Here is a 24,368-nt window from a genome sequence, read left to right on the forward strand (position 1 = left end):
ACCCGTGCAGGTATACCATCCAATCCCACATATGTATTCACATTAAGGTTCTGTAACAGACTATTCACCTCCACTTCATTCATCACAATTCCCGTATAAACTAATGGTTCCTTCATTTTTTCAATGTCACCACCTGGATGATATACTCTTGCAAAGTGCTCGCTCAGTAATTTCACTAAATCAACTGATTCAGTGACCTCCTTACCATCGTGATTCCTTAAAATCATTTTGCCGTGTACAGTTTTTTTTTGCTTGCAGCATATTGAAAAGTGTTCTTTTAAAGTCATCTTACCGAGAAGCTTCTCTCAATAATGTATCACCACTCATTGTCTCCCAGCCAGGATTAACCAACTCATGAACTTTCCTGCAAGGGTTCAATTATGTTGCAATAAGTGTGTTCCCCATGGTTTGGAAGCAGGGACAAAGACTTGCTGTGATGCTTGTATGGCATCTAGGGTAGCATTGGCATTCTATTCCAAATGCAGGCATTACTCACTGCCATCTGGAAAAGAGTCATTGCTTGCCAGATAGTGAGCATCCATGTGTGATTCCATGGTGAGTGGATGTTCTGGTATTGAATTCTCTTCATTTGATTAATATTCTTTTGGTTACTCATATGCTAGTAAATAGCATAATATTGTTATTCACAAAGTTTAACTCAATGTCATTCCACAGCTCTCATACTGCCTTTATTACCAGCATGTAAATATTTTTAAAAGCTTTACATGATGGATCAATGTATATTTTTAATATCTATTAGTCTTCTAATTTCTCTTTTGACAATGTATTCCCTTAACCAAGGTTGTTCTCATCCAATGATGCTTTCTTTCCTTTATTAAAGGATGTACAGGTCTGCTAATAACCTGATATATCATGCTGGCTGAGGTACTGCCTTGTTAAACATGGCCTTGATGTCGTCATTAGCAAACCAGGGCAAACAGTGAACTCTGCTACTGGAAGAAACTCAACATCAGCAGGAAGGCAAGCATCATCATGTAAGCAAAGGAAAAGAAACAGAAGAATGGGGAAAAAAGAAAATGCAAAATCAAAATAATCGATGTTACAGAAACAAACAGGAGTCTAAATACAACTGGTATGTTATATTCAGGCAACAGTGACTACAGACTAAAGATCAGGAGTTAATAAATCAAGAAAACAAACTAATTAAATGCAAAAGACTTACATTATTGAGAAACCAATGAAAAACTTAATATTGATGTCAAGATGGACAAAAAAGTACAAATAACAGAAACTACTGAGAGAGTGAAAAAGGGAAACTATCCAAAGAAATAATAAATTTAATTTAATCCTTTATCCAAGTGTAAGCAAAGTTTACGCCTGAAAATATCTTCAGGACTGAGGTAAGGTGGTGCAACACCACGCAACTCCGAGCAAAGTTCTCATCAATCCTTGCCTTAGTATCTCCCATAATGCAAAGCACATCTCCTTGTAGAAATGTGCAATGTTATGCATTAAGGGAAGGGCCACTACCCAGACCGGTTTCGACCTTTGAGGTCTCGTCAGTGGGAGGCAGACCCAAATGTGGAGATACTAAGGCAGAAGAAATATGAGAGGTCATATTTACCTATACAAGTTGCCAACAGGTGTATCACCTTATATAGTGGCCCTTCCCTTAATGCATAGCAGTATACATGTCTGCAAGGAGATGTGCTTTGTATTATGGAAGATACTAAGACAAGGAGTGATGAGAGCTTGGTCCACTTTTGCTAGGAGTTGCACCACCTTACCTCAGTCTTTAAGACATTTTCAGGCGGAAACTTTGTTTGCTTACACTTGGATAAAGGATTAAACTGAATTTACTAGTCTAACCAAGTGCAAAATAAACTTCCAATATCCAAAGAAAATCTGAACTTTCTCAAAAAAAAAAAGCAATGAAATAAAATCTGGATAACAAGTAAAAAAGAATTCTGATCTATGTAGAACAGAAAGGAAAACAATGACACAAGGAAATAGAAATTTTGAACCAAGGGGGGAAGGGAAAAAACTTAAACAGGAGTCTGAAACCAGAGGCGAATTGACCATAGGACAAAATAAACTGGTACTAATTAGAAGATATCTTAATAAATACTAAATTGACTCAAAATGTAGACCAATATAATAGTAAAAATTAATATCAAAATGAAGGAGAAAGAAATGTGCCCTGATATTTTAAAAGTTCAGTATGTTCATGCTTCTAATTGCAATAAGAAAGCTACCAGGTAAAGATTACAAAAAGTTTCAAAAGCAGGTAGCACAGAGCCGGAGATTTGAAATAATGGTACTTGTTTTTAAAATAAGGAAACAGTCAAGATATTAAAAATTTCTGCCAATCAATTGATCTCCTAATACAAGATTTATACAAAAATTAATGGAATACAGAAAATATTTTTGCTAACCTCCAGAAGATGCATGAAACAGTTGATATCTATGCAATAAAACAAATCAATGAAAACAAATGAATATCAAAACCCCATAAGTCTGGCTTTTATTCATTTTGAAAAAAGGTATTTTTTCAACCCCAACATAAAAAAAATAAAATTAAACATTCATATGTTTAAAACAACTTTTTTTTTTTTTTTTACCCAAAGGGGAGTAGACGAAGCTCACATATCCCTAACGTTTTGAAGATTAAGGGGAGGTTGCCACTATCCCATCACTGATAGTTGATCCAAAGTCATTAATTGGTGATCAGAGGCATCAAGAAAGAACGGTATACATAACTACTGTATATCATTGAACTACAAGTTCTGTCAATTAAGTTTGTGTTAAAACTTAGTTTCCAACAAGAAAAGTTACTTGCCTGTTACAAAGATCTATTAACCACTGTAAATGGTTTAGAAAAAAAGGTTCTAGTTTTAATTTAACTAGAAGTTGTTCACAAATAGAACAAAAACAGTATTGATGGTGGCCAATATATGAATAAGCGTTGACATTATCTTGGAGTCAAAAAGCTTACTGGAAAACGTGTAACAAGTTATGTAGGCTAAATGTGTGGCATCCACATTCTTGGCCCATTGTTTCGATTGGTCATTGGGATTGAAAATGTTACAGGTTTCTTTAAATTTGTGTTCAAAGCTTTTGTACAATGTAAGAACAGTGTCTTTAATCAATTTGTTGTAGGGTGTTAAGAGCATGATCAAAAGAGGCCTGCATTTACCAAAATTAAGTTTGTATATATGTTTGATATGCTTACTTTCAAATCGTTTGCGATGACGTTTTTGATTTGTAGACAGATCAGGAACAATTACAAAAATCAAGATACTAGAATATAGCATGTAAGCATGCCAAAAAAACTTGGCAAAAGTTGACATATGAAAGAATGTTTCTATTGAAATTTGATTCATTTTGGCAATTGGCATGTTCAGTGAAATATGAAAAACAGCAGCTACTCACTAGGTTAAAATTCGTGCTGCTAATGGAGATTGGCATTTTATTTGAAAAATTAAAGATTGAGCACTAATTTCAGCTTTTATTTGACAATTTTATTCAGGAGAGGTTTGGCAACCTGTATTTTAATAGCATGGCAAAAAGGAAAGAAAACCGTTCACATTTCGTTTGAAGAGCTGCAGATTGCGTTCCATGGAAAACACATGGAGTTGTTCCAGTGTGTAACAGAAAGAAAAAAAAAAGACATTTGTGGTTCTGGAGTTTAACCCTGAAGGAAAATCGAATAATTGTTAAATATGTTTCAAGGTAATTAACAGAGGATTGAGGAATTGATGCCAATTTGGATGAACATTGACCTTGGAAGTGTTTATAGAAAGTGCAAGCCAAATCTGCACCTAAGTGAGAACTGTTGAAGTGAATTGGTAAGAGGTAGTCATTAATCAGCCTAAATGCTCTTCCGTACTGAAAGTATGGCAGTGGCAGCACGAAAAATTTGTAGTGGTGAGGCTGCAATGCTGCCAGCCCAAACTGCACGTAAATCATGCATTACCTCCACTAGGCAGCAGTTTGGTGCAGTCTGCATTGAATGCAGCTCTACTGTTGAGAATACTAGCCCCCACAGTATATTGGCTATTGCAAAATACAACTATTGCTACAAAAAGAATTATAAAATACTATCAAGCAGTATTGTATTACAAACAAGAAAATGATTTTTAGATATAAATTTAAAAATAGCGATAATAAAACAGGAACTTTTATTTTATACCGGAGGGGCTGCAGCCCTTATGGATGAGCAGAACTGAAGTAGTATGTTTCATTATTTTTTTTAGGGAGTTCTTAGGATCACCAATTCATATGTGGGAATAATTTAACAAGCTTCACTTGTATAGGGTTAGCTTTTTTTTTTTTTTTTTTTTAGATGGTGGAGAAGTGAGTTACGTATCTGTGCCAAGAGACATCTGATGATAAAGTACTCCCAAGAAGAAACATCTCATTGTCGAGATATTTTTGTGGTCAAGACTAACAGGACAAAGCAGAACTGTTTTACTGGCAGTGGAATATCATTGTTATCTGAATTCCAAAGAACTGTTTCGAGATTGGAAGTTCTTCCGAAGATCGTGGCAATTTCTTTAAAGACATGGTTTGTCAAATGAAGAGTAGTATGCGGTCATCATTGAAAGTATTGGTTGGTAGTCAACTGGAGTAAATAATCGAGATTTTATATATATATATATATATATATATATATAATCAAAAAGGAAGAGAATGGATGCAGAGCCCTCTACAACTCCAGTAATAATCAGAAGAAAGGAAACCTGCAGCCATCACATGAAGCATGCTACCAGTAAGAAAATTGACAATCCAACTGAAGTCATAGGACAGACCAAATGATGTGAGCATAATAATTCTTGTCGAAAGCCTTGGAGCGACCAGAGACCTGCCATAATTTTTCATGCTATGTATCCAAGGCTGTGTGATATAGGTAAGCAAATATTGATTGACAGTGGCAGAATCCATATCAGTGATCATTTGTTAGTTGAGCGCTTTCAGGTTTAATTTAAAGAGTTGATGGTTCTCTCCATTACTTTAGAAAATGAAGGCGAGGTAAATTGGGCTGTAGTTCAGTGGCGAGGTTTTTGTCATCCTAATAGGTTCCAGGTAGGCTAATTTGAATACTGCAGGATACCAATGGAATATGAACACATAAGTAATTAAGTTTAAGTAGAGATAGCATATTTTATAAATCGGTTGGATAGACGTCTTGCGAACTGAACGCATTGACGCATCCAGGGAGGGTGGTCAAGGGGCCCTGTCCCCCCAAAAGGAAAAAAAACATTAGATAAATTTCCAGAAATATTTTCCTAATTAAAATTTTTTTATGTCGTGTCTTCAATTTCTATGCTACTTATGAATTAGCGATCATACAAGGTGGGAATATATAGCACTCGGGAATCCTGGCCGCTGTGAACGCAAAGCGAATGAAGTAGTTCTAGGGTGCTACTTGGTTTGCCCGAGCCGGGCCAGAGGAGATCACGGGTATCATGTATTGGCGATCACTGCAGATGCTCAGTCATAGTTCGTATGCAATGCGTAGTGAGTATTCTGAAATTGTCTACTCAACTCGCCCTCTAAGATTAAATCGGGAGTGCGCCACTGACTGAAGGGCATTTCATTTTTCCCACAGTTGAAAAATCCAAGATTCCAAGAATAATTTCTTGGCATCTTTAATTTATTTGTAAATTCTTTAATTTACAGTATAATCCAGTGAAAACTTAATATTTCTCTAATCCAGAGAATTTTAATACGGTGCGACACTGACCACCTGTAATGACTTATGCATTACCTCAACCTTGGTATCTCTTGGATCTGGCTCCACTGATGAGACCTCAATAAAGGTCGAATCATACGGTCAGTGTAGTGGCCCTTCCCATAATACACGTATGAAAGGACGTGCTTTGAATTATGGGATACTAAGGCAAGTGAAATGAGCCTCCACAAGTAGCCCAGTCGTAAAGAAATTGCGCGTGCAAACTGGATCTTGAAGAATTTACGGAACTATGTGATATAGGTAAGCCTATGGTTCCGTAAATTATTCAATATCCAGTTCATTGCATGAAAAGTCTTTTCCAATTGCGCTGATTTCAATGTTAGATCTTGGATTTTGCTCACGATAAATTAATATATAGATAAACTCAAGTCTAAAGTCGCATTCTGCATTGTCTCCTAATAAAAGCGTGGGACGATCTTTAGATGCTTTGTATCCGGTTGAGATGCTTGTTTCAGCTAGAAAAGTTTGTTGGCATACGCTTCCAAAACAGACCAATTTCTTTGACGTTGATTTGCCGATCGTCATAATCACCCTCCTGAATTATCCTTTGCAGTTCTTTAGGAAACTTGGCCACAGATTGCCCAGTTATTCTTACGTTATGCAGTCCAATTCGATTTTTAAAACGGTCAAACCATACTAAACTCGCAGTAATGTCGCATTCTCTTGAAATTTGGTCTTTCAGCGAGGTAAAAATATTTAGAACTTTTGCCTGAATATTCCCTATACTAAGAGGTATTCTTTTTTGGTTATAATCCTCAAATCCAGAGTGACAAGGCGTTCCATCTCGATCATTAAATGGCATCTATGTCGGGTGATCTGCATGCTAAAAGAAGCGATAGCAACTTTTGTATTCTTTGCTCTTATTTAATATTTTCCAAAGTTTTATTACTAGTGCCACTCATGTCTCTTAATGACTTCCAGCTTTTCCGCTCACTGGAGACAAAAAAATTCTCATATCGCAAAAATTCGCGTTAACTGATTAATCAGTCGCTTAAACCGAGAAATAGTATAATTTCACTCAATCGCGCCTATCAAATTCGCGTTAAGTAAGGCTTTCCTATATATATACATACACACTTATGAGTTCAACATTAAGTTCATATTTGCTTTACTAATTTCCCAGACATGCAAAAAAAATTTTCTAATTGTTTAATATTTGATACTACCTGATTAGCAGTAAGTATTTATTTAAGAGTAAAACAACCAATAAGATGCCAACGTAGTAAGATAAACAGCTACGTGCACTATTTTAAAGCTGCAACGGAGATATTTATACTTTTGGATTTACAGCCGTAGCAACTAAAGCCAGTGTGTATTCGGTCTGTAAATTGTGATATATAAACCGAGTATCTGAGAAGAATGCTGGTCTGATGAGGTAGCAGTTTACTCACCTTCACTTGAAAGCCCTGAAAAAGGTTCTTTGCATCTTATACCGCTACAGAGCGTTACACACAAGAGGCTACTGATTAAAGTGTACGAAAGCGGTCTTGAGGATTTGGTAAGACTGGTCGGAAATTTAATTTAAGTGACAGATGAAGTGTCTAGGAATCTAGAAAGAGGCAGGGTGTTAGGACTCAGTTACGTGACCCAGCTAATGCGAAAAAATGCAAGTACAATCAAATTCGATAGGACGATTGATTTAAGATAAATACAGGCTTAGTTTTAATTCGTTTATAGGGAATAATATTCTTAAAGACAGTTGGAGATGGCTGCACCAAGTTTTAAGGAAAATTTTTTACTATGCAGATTAGGATTATAGAAGGGCTTGACAAGTTTCATAAAATCGACGAATTTGAATTTTTTAAAATTCAATTTTAAAATTAAACTGTTGTAAGTGATAAATTTTCCTGCACTAGAGAAATAGTCATCCTCCCACTGCCTACCGAAACATTTGTTTTTCAATCACTAAAAAGATTATCCGTAGTACAAACTAAATTGAATGACATTAACACATTAATGTGGGATTACTTCTGCAAAACTCACTTCGGTGAAACTGCCAACTAATCTTAAGTTGAACTAGAGACTTATTCCAGTCAACGGTTTTTAATAAGTACAGGGCGATATTTACGAGATGTATTAATAAATTTAAAAATAGATGTAGGAGCAAGAATTTTAAATTCTATTACCAGAATCAGCTTTAAATATCTATATAATAAATCCGCTATCGCCTTTTATACCCTATCTAGCCAGGTGAAGTCTTTATTCCCTATCTAGCTTTTGGAGACCGAGTGGTCAGTTCAATCTCCACGGGTAGCCAATTAGATATAGCTGGTCCATGTCTATCATAGGCAGCCACCAATCTCTTGGCACCCAACCCTAACAGGATGTTACTGTGAAATAATGTGGATACTATGGTCCATTTTCTCGAGTTTACAGGACGAAAAACTAGAGTTTCAGGGAGAAAAAACTCTGCTTGTCCGTGATAGAGATAGACTAATTTGTGAAAGTAGATATTAAATCTAGCATTGTTTCCAAACCAAATGGAAAAGAAAGTTTTTGTAAAAAGTTGAGGTTACAGAAATACACTCAGGCATTCCCAAATTGGCTTAGCAAGGACCACTTTGAAGACATGAACGCTTGCCAAGCGTCCATATATTCGCTTTCTGTTGGTCCATTAAGGTTTCACTGGTATTGCATCCACTTAATTTATATATGCATCGCCGAACTGACGCTCTTTGGTCCTGTTTTAGTAAATACTTCACTGACCAAGAATTCACTTACAAAAAATACCTCCGACGTTTCAAGTTCCTTAGTACTGAAAGAGGTTTTGCTGTCTTACGGTTTCTTTGCTTATTTCTTCTGGATCTAGCACCCGTTGAGGGGGAAATTAAGATTTCGAGGGAATGAGTGGAGAGTTTTGCCTTGAGAGCAATTTGAGGCTAGGGATTGGCATTTTCTGACAGGGACCATGTCGGGGGGTGCTTTTTCCTGGAATATGAGCTGTTCTGCTCAGTGGTAGGGAGAGCCATCACTGAGTGGAACCAACGCTGAGTTCGACGATCTTTCGGCGACTCGTAGGGAGTGGTCTGGGGATTGCCTAATTTTTAGAGGTGCTTTACTTAAACAATGCCTGGTCTGAGGAAAACCAACTAGTTCGAAACAACTGTCAGGCCAGCGAAATCTTATCAAAATGGACTTCCTGTATATAGATAAAGACCTTAACCGTTCATATAATTTGGTGAGAAATTTTATATGAATTAGCTTATTTCAATTTCATCTCCTGAATGGGATATAAAAAAGAATTAAGCCTAATTTTCTCTGAAAGATAAAGAATAATTTTAAGGCTGACAAAGCGTAACAGTTGTAGTTGCTATAATTTTAGTAAACTTAATCTACTTCGAGATTCTACGTACGGAGGCATTGACAAACCCAATTATAAATCAATATATTTAACAGCCTCTTCTACGAAATTCATTCTTGGGATAAAAAACAGTAAAAACGGTTAAAGCGCATGATTTCGCTCAAAGACTATGACCTACCTAAGTTGCATAAAGAAAAAAGGTAATGTTAAAATTTATTGTTAACTGCATAGGATATCTTACGTATAAAATCATGTAGTTTTTTTTCTGCGTTTATTTGGAACTGCTTCCTTCAAAAAAATTGAATTTCAGGATTATCCTTACAGCCCATAGATCCAAGTTTTGAGGTAGTCTCTCTTTACAAGCTCTCCCTGAGATACCATTGAATTACTTAATTTTCTTCTTGATGTAAGATCATTTGACTCAATTCAGAATACTTCAGCTGCCAGGAAAAACTGTACAGACCGAGGGAAAAGTTGCGGGTCTCCCCTTTCTAACTACTTTAAACCTTTCGAACGTTTCTCACCTAAACTATCGATTTGGCGCAGATGTCGATCCGTTTGCTGTATGGAACTCCTTGTCAATCATGAATTTCTTGAAAAAAGATCACTAAACTCAAGAAAACTGGAAGTAGATGATAGTTCTCTAGATTTTTTCATTCTACTTCAACCAAATAGCCTACAGTACATAGGCTCAGTTTACCAGTATGAGTTTTCTGACATCACCCGTATCAGAAATAGTGTAATCAAGTTTAGTCGACAAGGTATGAAGTGTTCTACAGATTCTTCTAGAGAAGACCTTTAGAGTTCTCTAATGGTTTTATAATGCAAAAACTATCGTAAAAATAGTTGTGGCCGTCATCTTGACTAGACTGAAAGAATTACCAGAATTTGTATTCCATATGTGAAAGTACTTTCAGAAAAAATAGCAAGACCACTTTGACAGATTAACTTTCAAATCTCTTCCCATCCAGTTCGCAAGCTACACCTTTCCTTATCTTACCTAAAGTAAGATGCCTCTTAGGTTGGAGTATACAGAAAACTGGTCTTTAGTTTATGGACAAATTGATCGTTCACAAATCCTGAAGATTTGATACATTACTTAATGCTTGGCTTGCTAAACCAGATACATTCTTTATGTACAAAAAAATAGGATTCCTTGGAAGGAAGGGTTATACAATACGTTTCCCTTCTGGGAAGATTTACAGAGGTAGTGGTACAAAAGTTTCACCCAAACATGAACAAAAACGATCGTCTGAAACACTTTCAATCGCTTTTGTTCATGTTTGGGTGAAACTTTTGTACCACTACCTCTGATGATGTAAGTCGACTTAAAATTAAAACTAAGCTTTGTATTAGACTACTTATGCAATGTGGTCTCAATACCGAAAACTTCCAATTCATTGTAATTTATTTCAGATATCTTAATGCTGATTGAGTTATTCTCCTGCAGCCGATAGTGCGCATCAGTTTAATTAAATTGTACTGCGTTTTCCTACAATTGTATTGGAAATAATCAAACTGAAACTTTTACAATTAAAGACATTTAATTTTAACGTAAATCCGGTGACTTCAGCAATTGTCCACTGATGCGAATTATGCAGTTTCCTTTAAGTAATGTCTAAGCTTAAGATCAGTGAACATAAGTTAGTACTTCCTAAATCATAGAAAATCAGAATTGCGATATTTATTGTAGATTGTCTTTCTTCCCCAGATCGTCAGGAACATTGGAGTCTAAATGCTTTCCTGTTCCTTGCAATTGGTCTCAGCAGTTAGACCAAGAACTCATTTGATAAAATGATCAAATCAAAACTTAGTCTTCTGATGAAGACTAAAGTGACCAGTCGTTTATCACTAGCTCAATATTCCAGCTTTAAAATTTCATATTTTAGTTCCCTTGTAAATTTCCTTATGGATTTGGCTTTTGATCCAAAGTTGTCTTTAGAACCTTCCGCAGTTCAATTATTTATCTGTTACCTTCATTTGTGAAATATATTTCGGAATTGTTTTCTACTTTAATTTTTGTGAAATTAAAGTAATAAATTTCTGAAATTCAGTTTCAGATTGGAATTAATGAAAATACTTAAGCCGATAGGTTGGCAAAAGGAGTTCATTACAATAAAGCCAAGCTTTTTTTGCTGAAAGCTCTAGTACAGCAATGGCAGCGATTTGGGTTAGTATTCAGATCGGTACTAGCACCGTTGCTCCGAATAATGCTTCTGGGTTGGGCGACGCTTGTATGATGGGATTCATTCAGTTTAGTAACTGATTAATCTTTAATTTCATCTAGAAGAAACGTTCCAATTACGTGTTAAGCTCATGCCCCAGAATTCTTGATAACCAAATCAATTGAGAGGCGTTAATCTTTTCTCCATAATGGATGCCTATCGGTTGCGTGTTCTTGGAAGACCACAGCCACTTATGAGCTACTCCAAATCGGAAGAGAATATATCAGCCTGTTTAATATAGAAAAATTAAATTCAGTTAACGCAGAGTTGGATTCAGCTTCCAAAACAACTAAGTTGAGCCACAAAACATGCCATGGAAACTACGAAGACAACTTCGAATGCAAAGGAACGCGAAATTAAAATTTGATGCCATCTATAAAAAGGGAGATCAGATAATCGAAGGCAAAACTTCAAATGTCATTTTAATACTACTGAAAACATTTATCAAATGTTTTCAGTAGTATTAAAATCAGATGGAAAAATACAGAATAGTCATTGTATATCGTCCCCTTCCTATATGGAGGAAAGGCAATATGTAAAGACAGTATCTCATTGTGGAATAATTTCCACAGATCCGATTCATCTGCTTAAACATATCCACTAATATCAACTGATTGCATTTAAACTGAATATTATCTATTCAAGTAGAATTAGATTGTTCAATTTTAAATAGTTGGAACTTATTAGTTGCACTAAAGATTTCTGAACTGAAAAATTGGTCTGTTAAGCTTAACAAGGCTGCAGAGACACGCTGCAAGTAAAACGTGCAGTATTATTTCACTCTTGCCGTACTTATGTTAAGCTAATATCGTATTGATCGACTGTTTCGAGAAATCGTAGAAGCAAAGGATACGTCTTTGAGGATAGGAAAAACTTCAATTAGGTAACATGGCGGATACGTCCAGAACAGTTTAAATGAATATCGTTATTTTATTTGGAAAGCTAAAATTTATTCGTTGCATTTTCCTGCAAAGTAGGAGGAAGCCAGTGTCAAAATAACTTGAATAAAAATTCATGATTGACCGTCTTAAATGAGTTGCATTGTGGAATAATCCATTTAGTTGTACTAATCAGAAAGTCGATTTTAGTTCATTATTAAAGACAATCTGCATTGCTAGAAATAAATGTTGACCTAGCTAGATGAGCAGAGATGTTCCATGATAGAGGAAAAGGGTCTTGTTAATTTACGAGGTAGATTTGCAGTCTTAAGAGAATAGTAAGTCAAGTCGAGCTTAGTTCAGATAAAGCTTATTGTATATCAAGTGAAACAAATTAAGCAGAAAGTGATCAATAAACAAATTTTCAAAAAGTTTTATTAATCAGATTACATCAGCATAAGGTTTTGATGCCTTATGCGTGCAGTCTCATTTAAGTGAGATCCAAATGACAATACTTTCAGTTCCAACAATATGCGTCCATAATTACAATGCACAAAAGCAGCATGCATTTTAACAAGCTGTTTAAATCATACAATTTAAGTCAGGTTAATTAACAATTGCTAAACGATTACAGCACTTTCGGAAAGTTCAGTAACAGAAATAACATTTTATTCTGTTTTATACACAGAATTATTTCACAAGATATGCAATTATTAAATTTGACATTAGCTTTAATAGTTGGTACAGAAATCAGCTTGAAGTGAAACATCCTAGTATGAGAAACATTAATGGCTTGCAAGAACATTAGCAGTGCTTTGTTTGTACACATCTGTGCTTTAAGAGGCATATTCTGCAGTTCCACACTAATCAGTTATAGATTCTAAAATAGTATTTAATATTTACAAAAGAGGCAGGAGAAGCATATTATACTTTAGTACCAGTTGTTCAGAAACTAGTATTGGAGACATGCTATAGAAGTTAAATTTCTGGCTCACCATAAATTAAGACATTTACTGAGCAGTTTAAGTTTTTATAACGTTAAAAACTACATTCAGCCTGGAGTAGAATAAAATTTCGGTTCGAAAAAGTAGCAATATTCTGTAGTCTAGAGCTCATCGAATTACACGCGTTTTATGATTTACGTAGATTATCGGAAAAGAAATTCGGCCAGTAATGCAGAAAGACGTCTAGCCGAGTATTAAGCAGCATCTAGTAGTTATAGCAACAGCTTGAAAGGAGCTCTAGTTTAAAAATTAAGGAAACACTAGTTTATTTTCAGCACTAAATGCATTAACTATATTAATATGCAACTCAATTACTCGGTGGAATTCTCAAGGTCTGCAATACAATTATACGATAAGTTCTTTCGCAGCATCCTTAATAAACATACCTGATAATCAATGGGCATTAAATTAGGTTTATTTAAAGTTGACAAATAGTATCGACAGTTATAAATAGCGATATTAAGCCTATAGGAACTGATAACTGAGTTGAGTTGCAGTAGTTAAGTAAGAATCGTGTAAAGCCAGGAAAACATGACGTATATATTGAGTGTTTAACCTGTTCAATAAGTTCCTCCATTCTGGAGAGATCAAACTAGTTCTTTGCGATGTACAGAATCTTCAGACCGATGAAGTTCAGCCTTATTACATTGCTAGCTACCCACCGACCTTTTAATTCGGAATTCCAAGGTTGATATTCACTGTAATTGAAGTATTAAAACGGGATACAGTTGAGCCTTTTTATTTAGACAAAAGGCTAAGATTAATTTGGACTTATAGAAGCAAGCTCATCTTCGATCTTATTAGATTGGTGAAAGGGCCAACCAATTTCTGTACTGCATCCCACAGGAATACAGGTTTAAGTCCATGTTTGGAGCGAATTAACCCCAGACCGACTAAAGTATTCCTCGTCATTGACGGGGTTAGCTATTTAATCCAATCTAAACGTCTAGATCGTTAACGCGGCTCATGAAGTAACTTCTATCGCTAAAACCTAGTTTGGATTTAAAATATCCAGTTACACACCCTAATTTTAAAATCTGATTTAATTTGAATTTTGCAAAATACCGAAATTAGGTGTTAGAGATTGCCGTTCAGTTCAATTCATTTCACAACCTTGCTACAAAAATAAGGCGTAAACCTAACCAAGTTTAAGGACTTTGTAATTCCTGCCATGGTTAAATTTTACCAGAGGCTGCATTTTCGTAATGGAGAATGTCAGCTTTTGCTATCTTACGTGCCAGATTAAGCCTGACCAACAAGCAGACGTTGATCTGGAATCGGAAAGCAGAAGAGAATTTCCCATTTGTTTCCAATACCATAGGAAAAAGCCGTTACTAGCATACCAACATTAAAGGCCAAATTGCGATCGAGTCTCCTTTGGAGATCTAAATTCGCCAAAATGTTCCCTAGATCATGCGATATCAAAGGATGCCTACACAATTTTGAAATGGTAGGCCACAGGGTTTTAGATTGCAAGGACACTTCAGTGTCCTGAAACTCCTATGGATCAAATTTGATCTATACCAAGAGGTCCTCCAAAATTCCTTGAACTGTTCATGCTAATAGTTCAAACTAAAGATGCTCCCTGTTTAAAAGATTCTGCTAAAGTTGCTCAGTAATTTTAAAAGCTGAAGTTAGCCGAATTGTGGAAATCAATTTGTCTATTTTGTACATAGAAAAGTTTGCTTCTAGTATCCTACAATGGAAATTTGTAATGACAGAACTAGGTGTTATATACACTAACGATTTGCATTAGTCTTAATTTATGCAGTAGATAAGGGGGTGCTTGTTCTTAGTATAAGCTATTTCTAGGAAGCGAGTTCATACACATTTTATATTGTGTGAAACCGTATTCCCACCACAGAAGGAGGTACTTGTCGAATGAATGTTTTCCCTTCTAGGTTTATTCCTTGAAAGCGGCGAGTTACCAATTATCTATTAGTCATGTTCGGCGACAAGTTATGTTGACGTATTGGCGATACAGGGCGTATAGTGTTGCTCGCAACCCTATAAAGAATGCTTGCATATTCTAAAGGGAAGGAAAGCTAAAAGATGCAACACAGTTGAAGCAGACTTCCACCTCATATTTGTAAAAATATCCACTTGCCACTAGTTTACGCACGGCCACCTTTCCGATGGCGAAGTTTGCAAAATCGGGCTGAAAATTTGTTTGAGTTCCAAATTTTGTTTTCGCTAACGAGATTGAATCCAAGTATTTGAAATAAGCTGTATACATATTACAAGATAGGAGGACAAGGTATTTGTCCTCTGAAATGGGGGGAAAATCTGTTAGTAATGAATATCGAAAAGGCATACCTGCCGGTGTCATCGTTTTAAGTTGGTTCGTTTTAGTCGACTGTTGAAGTTTTTTTTTGAAATGGACAAAAAATTCAAATTTAGAGAATAGAATTCGACCGCTCGCAGAAAGTAGGAGTACTTGCTCAAAGCTGGTATGAACTGCGAAAAAAAAAAAAAAAAAAAAAAAAAAAAGACTAGTTTAATAAAGGATTCAAGAATCAAAACGAAATAGCGCATAGTAAATGTGTCAACACGATTTGATAGTTTACTGACGAAAAAGTTGTCCAGGTATTCAACTGGCTCAGCTTGAATGCTTTTATTCACCACTATCCTATCCGAATTTGTTGACAAGTGCTTTGCCAAGTTTTCAGTTCACATCTTTGTGACACAAGCTTGTATTTCCAAACTCCTTGAAATCAACGGGAATAGCTCAAGTCTAGGCATGTTGCCCAATACTGCCCTGAGCTCAGATTACCATTATTTAGGAAAAGATAAAGTTAAACATGAAATTCAAATAGCTGTGAATGAACAGCCTTCTAAGTTACCTATTTTCGTATTAAAATTTGTCAGATTAATGTTTTTGGACTAATCAGTACGGACCTGCTAACAAGTCAGTGAGTGATACCGATTCCTTTAACTTGGGAGAGAATCGGCATTTTGGTCGAGCAAGTGGAAAAATCTTTCCAAGATGACGTTTAAGAAACGATCAAAGGGATCAGAAATGTTTTTCATGGGAAAGACTCCAAGAATTAGCTTATTTTAAAATAGCAGTAATAAAAAGGTCTATGCAAGCTAATTTGATTTGAATAAAAAGGATAACCAGTGTATTCTGGTGGACATTATTCGTTAGTTTTCTTCTGACCGGTAATGTCGGGGTGAAATGAGTAGGCATAAAAACGAGTAATCTTATTTCGAAGTGTATTAAGATTGTTTTAGAAGGCAACTTCCTCTAGAAATTTGCTAATTATATATCTCAAAAGTTTCGTACATAGCAGTTTCACTAAAGTATGCAGCAAGTCTCGTCTAGCCTGATATACTAACAAAATCGGATCGTCTTGTCCAATGGCGATTTCCTTAGATATTCCTGCCAACGAATGCTAGTCCTTTCTTGCAAAGAATTTTTACTTTAACCCTCTCATGCATAAGGGCCTCATGAGGACAAAAATTTACCAAAATACTAAGATTAAATGGTACTATACCATTATAATTTTTTATAAATGAATAAAAAAATTCATGCATGAGAGAGTCGATTAACGAATTCACTGATTAAGCAAAATCATGACATTCATTCAAGTGTTGGATGATTCTCCAATGATGGAGAGATCAGTTGAGAAGTACTTGGACAGGTTTCAGTTTTTCATTACCGAAACGATTTCGGTGAAATCTGATAGTTGCATCCATACTAATGAAAAACAGTTATACACAAAGCAGACTGACAGCAAGATTGAACTATTTGTATAGTTCACTTATTCCAAAGCTGCTCTCAATAACTATTTTATAGTTGCTTAAATTTAACTCTGAAATCAAACCGAAATAAAGGGCCTATGCAAGCTAATTTGATTCGAATAATTTTTGTAAAGTAAAGCCTTGGCTCTAAGTAATTTTTGGCACTTTTTTGATGCGACACCTTTAACTCGTATGGTAAAGTATACCAGTTCTGCATCACTTCAACCTGAGCCTGGCTATCAACGCTTTTGGATTACTAGAGGATTTTTGCATTTGATTTGCTAGTTTTACTTTATATCGTGTTTTTGCTTAATATTTACTAACGTAGTTAGTAATAACAGGCAAAAACCTAACCTGCTGGTAGCCTTTATAGCGCTACCGGTTAGAATCTAGACTTTTCTATTTTCAGAACGCAGAGTCCAGTAACTGGAGAAAGACTATCCCTGTACCCAGGAGTGGAGATCCCAGGTATAAAGGACCCCAGAGTCCTTTCAAAAACACTCTGGAGCTAATATCTACTCCTTCACCCACTATGGAGGACGACATTGGATTGTAGTCTAGAATGTCGCATCGAGATAAACTGAGTTTTCCTGTCCAGGGGAAGCAGGTAACCCCACCATGGTATGGTTACAAGTATGCTAATTGAGGATAGAGCGCTTCCTATGGAGTACTTAGAAGCCAGAGACTACGTGCTCATCCAAACATTCAGCAAGTGGGGAAGTGAGCAACAAAAAAGTCTCCAAGGAGTTAACCTTGGAGTGCAGAAACAGTGCGGCTCGATGAAACATCTGGGCATTGATTTCTCCCGAATCAAGTGCTTCAACTGCGTCGGTGTGGGCCACATCTCCAGCCAGTACCCACACCCCTGCCGAAAGTGCTCCAGCACGGAACATAAAATAACATGTCTTCTGTGCACATTTAAAGAGCAGAGAGGGGAACCTATTGAACCACTTAGCAGCAACCTACAGAACTTGCTAACACCAACAGGGAGAAAACATTGCCCAGCTAGTCTTGGGTAAAATAAGTCCTGCAGCAACATCCACTGAGAAAACAGTTTTCCCCTCGGTTACTTCCACTTTACCACCAACGATGGAAGAACATCTAACAACTGAGGGCATACAGGAAGACTAGGTTAACGTTCCACCAGCTACCATCCCCTCAACATAAGCGGCTTCATTTTTCGACTCTCAAGACCTCCCCTGCAGAAGAAATGAAGATGGAAGGGGAACAACTTTCACCCCTCAAGGAACCATCTAAAAAATGGAAGGAGGAGACTTCTCCAAAAAAGCACAGAAGCCACTCCAGCAGAAGCACTGACAACATCCGAGTCCGAAATGGAGGTGGAAACCCCTCCAACGAAAAGTGTTAACTCTAAAATAAGCAAATACACCGACTTCCAGTTTAATGGAAGTGACTACAAAACATCTAGCAATAAGATCACCAGCTTCATAAAAAATAGTCGACACGATTTAAAGATCCTCGAATTTGTATGAAACTGGAGGCTAGTTTGCAGGTAGCTGGATATTCCCAACAGATCCAATCCTTAAGTATTGAAACCAGCTGCAAATTAAGGACTTGGGCCAGGTATAACATCGAAAAACCTCAGCCTCTCCCCTTCTGTGTTGCCTCACTCAGAGAGAGCTGCGTTCACCATGTAAATAGGAGGTGTGGAAACTAACTTCCAGCCAGCTCTTGTTCCAGCAAGAAACTTTCCACTACAGGGAAATGCAGGAACTAGCCTAAAGTACCTCTTAACATCGTTCAGGAGCTTCAGTGATAGACAGCGCTGGGGTAGGGATACTTATGCTATTCCCTACCGGAGCCTTTCATAACATCGAGAGGGATGCAGAAAGGAGATTACCATCGACTGGAAGTACTGGGCTGTATCACTAGGTTTGTCAATATTTATGCCCCAGAAGATTCACCATCAAGATCAACATTCTTCCAGTTGCTTTATACCCATACAAATGGCACGAGTCACGTCATCCTGATGGGGGACAAACTACGCGGCAGACCCAGTCTATGACCAATTAGGGGTCAATTCCAACTTGGGTACTGCTGGCTACAGCAAATTCACCTCTGAAATCTCCAGTTTAGTAGGGGTTGTGAGCCCTCCAGATGTCTATCACTATTTCGTTTCCAGTCAAGGAAACAAAATATGTTAACTTCCATTCTTCCATCTTGGACCAAAAATTAGTTGTGCTCACATACCAACATCTAGAAACCGGTCCGGACCCTGGAAGTTACACTTTCAGTCTATGTTCTCGGCCAAGCTTCAACTGTGCTCCACCTGGAGCACAGTTGGCTGGGCTAACTTAACTCCATTAAAGAACATGATCAAATAGGACCAAGAACGTGCCGTCCATCGAAGACCACGGCTCCGTGATCTCTACAAGGAGCGAAGCTGGTTCGTGTCCAGCCAACGCTTTCCATGTCACAATGCCATCCGTGACGTTAATTGCGACATCGAAATGGAAACAAACAGGTGTAAGAAAAAGACTGCATCTGCGCTGGGAAGAGATAATCTGCCACCTTCTACAACAGGCTCTATGTCAATTTTCGACAGAAGCGAACCATCACCAGTGAAGGCGAGTGTACATACACCACAAAAACCTGACATCCTGAACACCTGTGTACAGTCAACTCTATCAAGTGCCCTAGGATTAGGCCTGTTGGAACATTGACCCTTCCCTACATACATCTAAACAGGGTTGAATGCACTAATCACAGCGGCCGAAGTAACATCAGCCTACAAACAATTCCGAAAGAAGAAAGCGCCTGGGCTAGACGTAGAACTCTCCTGAAGCTGGGATTTCATCCTTCCCATTCTCATGGCACTCCACAACTTAATACCAGAAACGCGCAGCAAGAATTCTTGGAATACCGTCTTCATCGTGAAACCTAGAGACCCAGTCTGTGAAACAGATTACAAGATCCTCACCTGTGTTCTAAACAGACTGAAGGTCAGGATGAAGAATGCTATGAAGAGCACACAGGTGTAGGGTGTTCCTGAGAGATCGATGGAGTTCAGTTTCATCTTCATCCGAGAACTGCTCCATCTGGTTAACATCAGAAAGTATTCCATGGTATTGTTATCCATCGATCTCAACCGAGCATTCGACATCCTGCAGAAAGTCGGAGTCAGCAATGAATACTTTCTATAAGCTACAACAGCTCCACCTGCCTCATCAACAAATAAAAGGGGTCTAACAAGGTAGTCCTAGTTCGCTGCTTTTTGCATTAGCCCTTCCTACAGGCAGTTAACTCAGTGCAAGAGGAATTTCCTTACCCTCAACTATGGACGACTCTAAAGTCATAGCCTACGCGGACACCCTCAGAGACAGTGACTTGATATAAAACTTCAACACCTTAGAGAAGTTCAAAGTGTCAGGACCAACATCAAACCCCTACAAAACTAAGATCAAGATGTATGGAGCCTGGACCCAAATAACATCCCTACAGAAGACCCTTCACCATCCTGAGGGTGGCATTTGCTGCACAGCCCGTACTCGACATGCAACATGTTGCAAACAGTACAGTCGAGTCTCAAGGACTGATCAAATGGACAGCTGTCACTCCTCCCAGGCAACTGATCAAGATCATATGCCCTGCCTACCAGCAGGTCGTCAATATTACCAACATCAAAGATCAGGAAATATGGCTCTACACGAAACCCTTGAAGTTCTGGAGCAATTTACGCCAAGAAGTCGACACTAAGATCCTTCAACTTCTGGAGAAGCAGGGGGCTTCTGCTTTCCCGTCCTTAACAGATATCTAAGGAATACCACCTTTCGTCTCAGCAGGATACTGCTAACTAACCATCCTTGCAGATCCTGTGCGGCATTTAAGTTTCAAGGCTTCCCTGTTTGTTACAGTCCACCAAGGTCCCAAAGCGGATATCATTCCGGAAGACTACAGACTGCCAGCTTATACAATTCTGCTCGTTCGGGTATTAACACTGCCAGGATCCAAAATAGCAAGACTTTGTCTCACCATTTCAACATCCTCCATACAGACGTTCTGGATCTATGAGATTATAAAACACTCTGGCCACCTCTCCAAAGAGGAAGGCCACCTGTAGAGAAAGGACCTGGCATGGAGGATAGCCTATGGCCACCTCCCAGTTATCATCCAGAACACCAGTAACTTCTGGTAGGGCACTGTAGAGCATGCCTTCTGAGTGTCCTCTAGGAGGACAAGTGACGTGCTTTGCATCCCCTCCTACTGCAGGAACAAATCGTCCACTTGTAGCTTGCTCCACCAGCAAGCAGAAGTTACTGCTATTTATCATTAATGAGATTAAATACCACATCTGTAAGGTAAGGAAGAAATTCCTAGCAACGCAAACCCTTTTGCAACTCTCGAAGTTTCATAGCTATTTGAGAAGGTTCCTACATTCTGTGTACTAACAGAAACACCAAGTTCTGTTGCCTGCTGCTTTAACATATCCACTTAAAGCAGCGTTTCTGGTATTTGCGTTCCCCACGAGGTCTACTTTGTTCTTCTACAGGGGTTTCTTGGAGAAAGAACCCTAGCAGCGCAGGCCTATTCGAGGCGGTCTACCCTGAAGGGGCAGAGGCAGATCATCTGAGACAGACATCTGGTTTGGGTGAACAGTTATCTGTTAACATGAGCTGAGGCCTATTTTTCTTCTTCCCTACTCCCCACCCGCCCTTCCCTTTACTTCTCCCCTCCCAGCACCCCACCTTAGTCCCACTTTCTTGCCCTTTCTCTTCAGGGACACTGACCTACTTACTTTCGATAGGCCGATGATGGCATCTACTTTCTCATTCAAAACCGGTCTGGGTGAGAAAGTAATCCCATAATGTATAACAAATCTCCTGGCAGAGATGTGTTACATTATAGAAAATATTAAGGATAGTGATCAGAGCCTACTCCATGTTTACGAGTTACCCTCTCATGAAAGGGATACAGAAACTATATTCGGCACGAAACTTTTAGAATCTCTATTCGGCTTTGAAATAATGTTCGATTCGATATCCACTTAATTTGAATAATTTTGCATCGGCGAAGTGAAGCTTTTTGCTTTTCAGTAAGAGTAAACGTTAATTTTTTTTCGATACAATTTGTTAAACTGAAGCAAGCAGGCAGTTAGATTTAATATACAGATGAGTTGTGGCTAGTGGCATATTTACGCATTTCCTGCCCCTAGGCCTGTAGAATGTGCCTGCCTCCATATTTAATGAATATGGGGGGGGATTTACATCTTAATGTTATATAAGTATAATTACAAAAATTAGAGCCCGGAGATTTCCGTCGCCCCTCAATTTGCCGCTCTAGATCCGGACCCATACCTAAATATGGGCACTGGTTATGGTACGATCAAGTATATTAAACTAAGTAATTATTCAAAGACAGAAATGGAAAATGAGGCATCTATTATGCAACATGAGTTGCCGCGTTTTCGATCAGAAACGAAAACTATTTATGAAGGGATTTGTTAAAATCATTTTAACAAATGCTATATACGGATTTAGCAATAAAATTGTCCGAAAGGGAACATGTAAAGGCTAGTGTTCTAGATCAAAGAATGAACTGTTCGAAGAGTGCTAGTGACCGAATGCGAGAGAGAGAAGCAAGATACCCATAAGAAATCGCCAAGTGAACCACCAAGACCATGGCAGATTTCCCAATGGGAAAATACCGTCTTTGCATTACATAAAGGCCAGGAACGATTCCAAAGAATTTTGGTCCAGTTTTGGACCAAAGTGCAAGTTGTATCGGAGCTTCACTTCATGTAAGTGATTTCTACCATCTAGAAAGATGGATTACCGAAATTCGATTCGTCCTTTTAGACAAGTAGATTACTTAATACATAAAAAGGTCGAAGTTTTGGAATACGAGTTTTTCAGGATGCATTTTGGTATTATACGAGTTATTCACACAACCAGATTTTTCACCCAGTAGAGTAGGCCCTTGATTTAAGAGAATATTGAGTTCATCTTGTAATAGCTGGTAGAGACTGCAGGGATAGTTTATTTAACCAAGAGTTAAGCAGACAATTAGATTGAACAATTGACATTTTAGTTCTCTCGTGGAAAGAACGAAGCCTTCTGTTAGATCACTGGTCAGATATTTTGCTAACAGTCGCTAGCCTAGGCGTATTCTACCATGACAGCCTAAGGTCTCTCACATTTGGCTCAGGATCTGTTCAGCTTATAAGCATTTATTAATGCTATGACTTATACAGTAGGATTACCAGTCTGGTTATGTATTAGCGTTTCCGAAAAACTTGCTGATACACCCATTTGTTCACTAAATTTCTAAATTTGCTTCCAAATACTTTAGATGGAAGGAAAACCAAGTTATTTATAATGACAATAGACGTTGAAACATTCCGTAATAACCAAAAAATGAAACATTCGTATTAACCAAAAAACGCTTTTCGCCTACAAGTCTAGAACAGTAAGTTTCAGTTGGCTCTTAACATTGTCGGATGGACTGCTATTGACATGAAACGGCAACTCAAACCACCATGAGAATACTAGTCAGCGGTCCAGTTATGTATAATTATCACTGGGGTAAAACGTGAATTACTATTGCGTAATTATAGGCTGCCGTGTCGATTATTTCGAAGTACTACAGCGTTCTGAAGAGCGAGTGCATGTTTACTCACCGACTATTCATTGGGACAAAGTCATCGATGAAAGCAGGCATTTATAACGCCCAGCATTCCTAATAGAGGGTGTCCCAAAATTCACGCAAGATTTAAATTTAGCGCCATTTGTGCGGTAAAGTGTTGCCAACAAGGAAAGTCAGCGTGACAGCTCAGGGTTATTAAAAATTGAGCGCTACACGAAAGAACTCATTTTCATACAAAATATGGTCGGAATAGTGATTTAACTTCAACTGTGATAAGTTAAAAAAATTGAAGGAAACTGGATCAATTAGTGATCTTATACACTCTGGCCGTCCTGCAACAGAAAACATCGAAGCAGTTCGTGAGTGTTGCTGAGAGTCCAGGAACATCAATTCGGCACCGTGGTCTTGAATTGGGCATTTCAAGAAGCCCTCTACAGCGTATTCTCACGAAATCTTTGCATCTTTATGCTTAAAGTTCAATTGACTCAAGGACTGAAGCCTACTGACCACACAAAGAGTTCGTTGAATGGATTACGGAACAAGTGGATGCTTATTTTTCGAACTAAATAATCTTTAGCGATGACGCTCATTTTCATCTTGATGGCTTCGTTAATCGACAAAATTGTCGCATTTGGGGTTCAGAAAATCCAGGAATGATTGTTGAGAAACAAATGCATTCACGTGTCACTGGTGCGGGTTTTTGGCTAGAGGCATCATCGGTCCATTCTTCGAAAATGCGGCTGGTAAGGCAATAACAGTTAATGGTGCTCGCTATCGCGACATGATAATCCAGTTTGTGCTTAAATTGCAAGATATGAATGTGGACGACATGGTTTCAACAAGACTGTGCCACATGCCATACAGCCCGAGAAACAATTCAATTACTGCACGAGTAAT

The sequence above is a fragment of the Typopeltis vanoorti genome, chromosome 17 (assembly GCF_054136105.1).
Source record: "Typopeltis vanoorti isolate ZY-2024b chromosome 17, IOZ_Tvanoo_1.0, whole genome shotgun sequence".
Taxonomy (NCBI): Eukaryota; Metazoa; Arthropoda; class Arachnida; order Uropygi; family Thelyphonidae; genus Typopeltis; species Typopeltis vanoorti.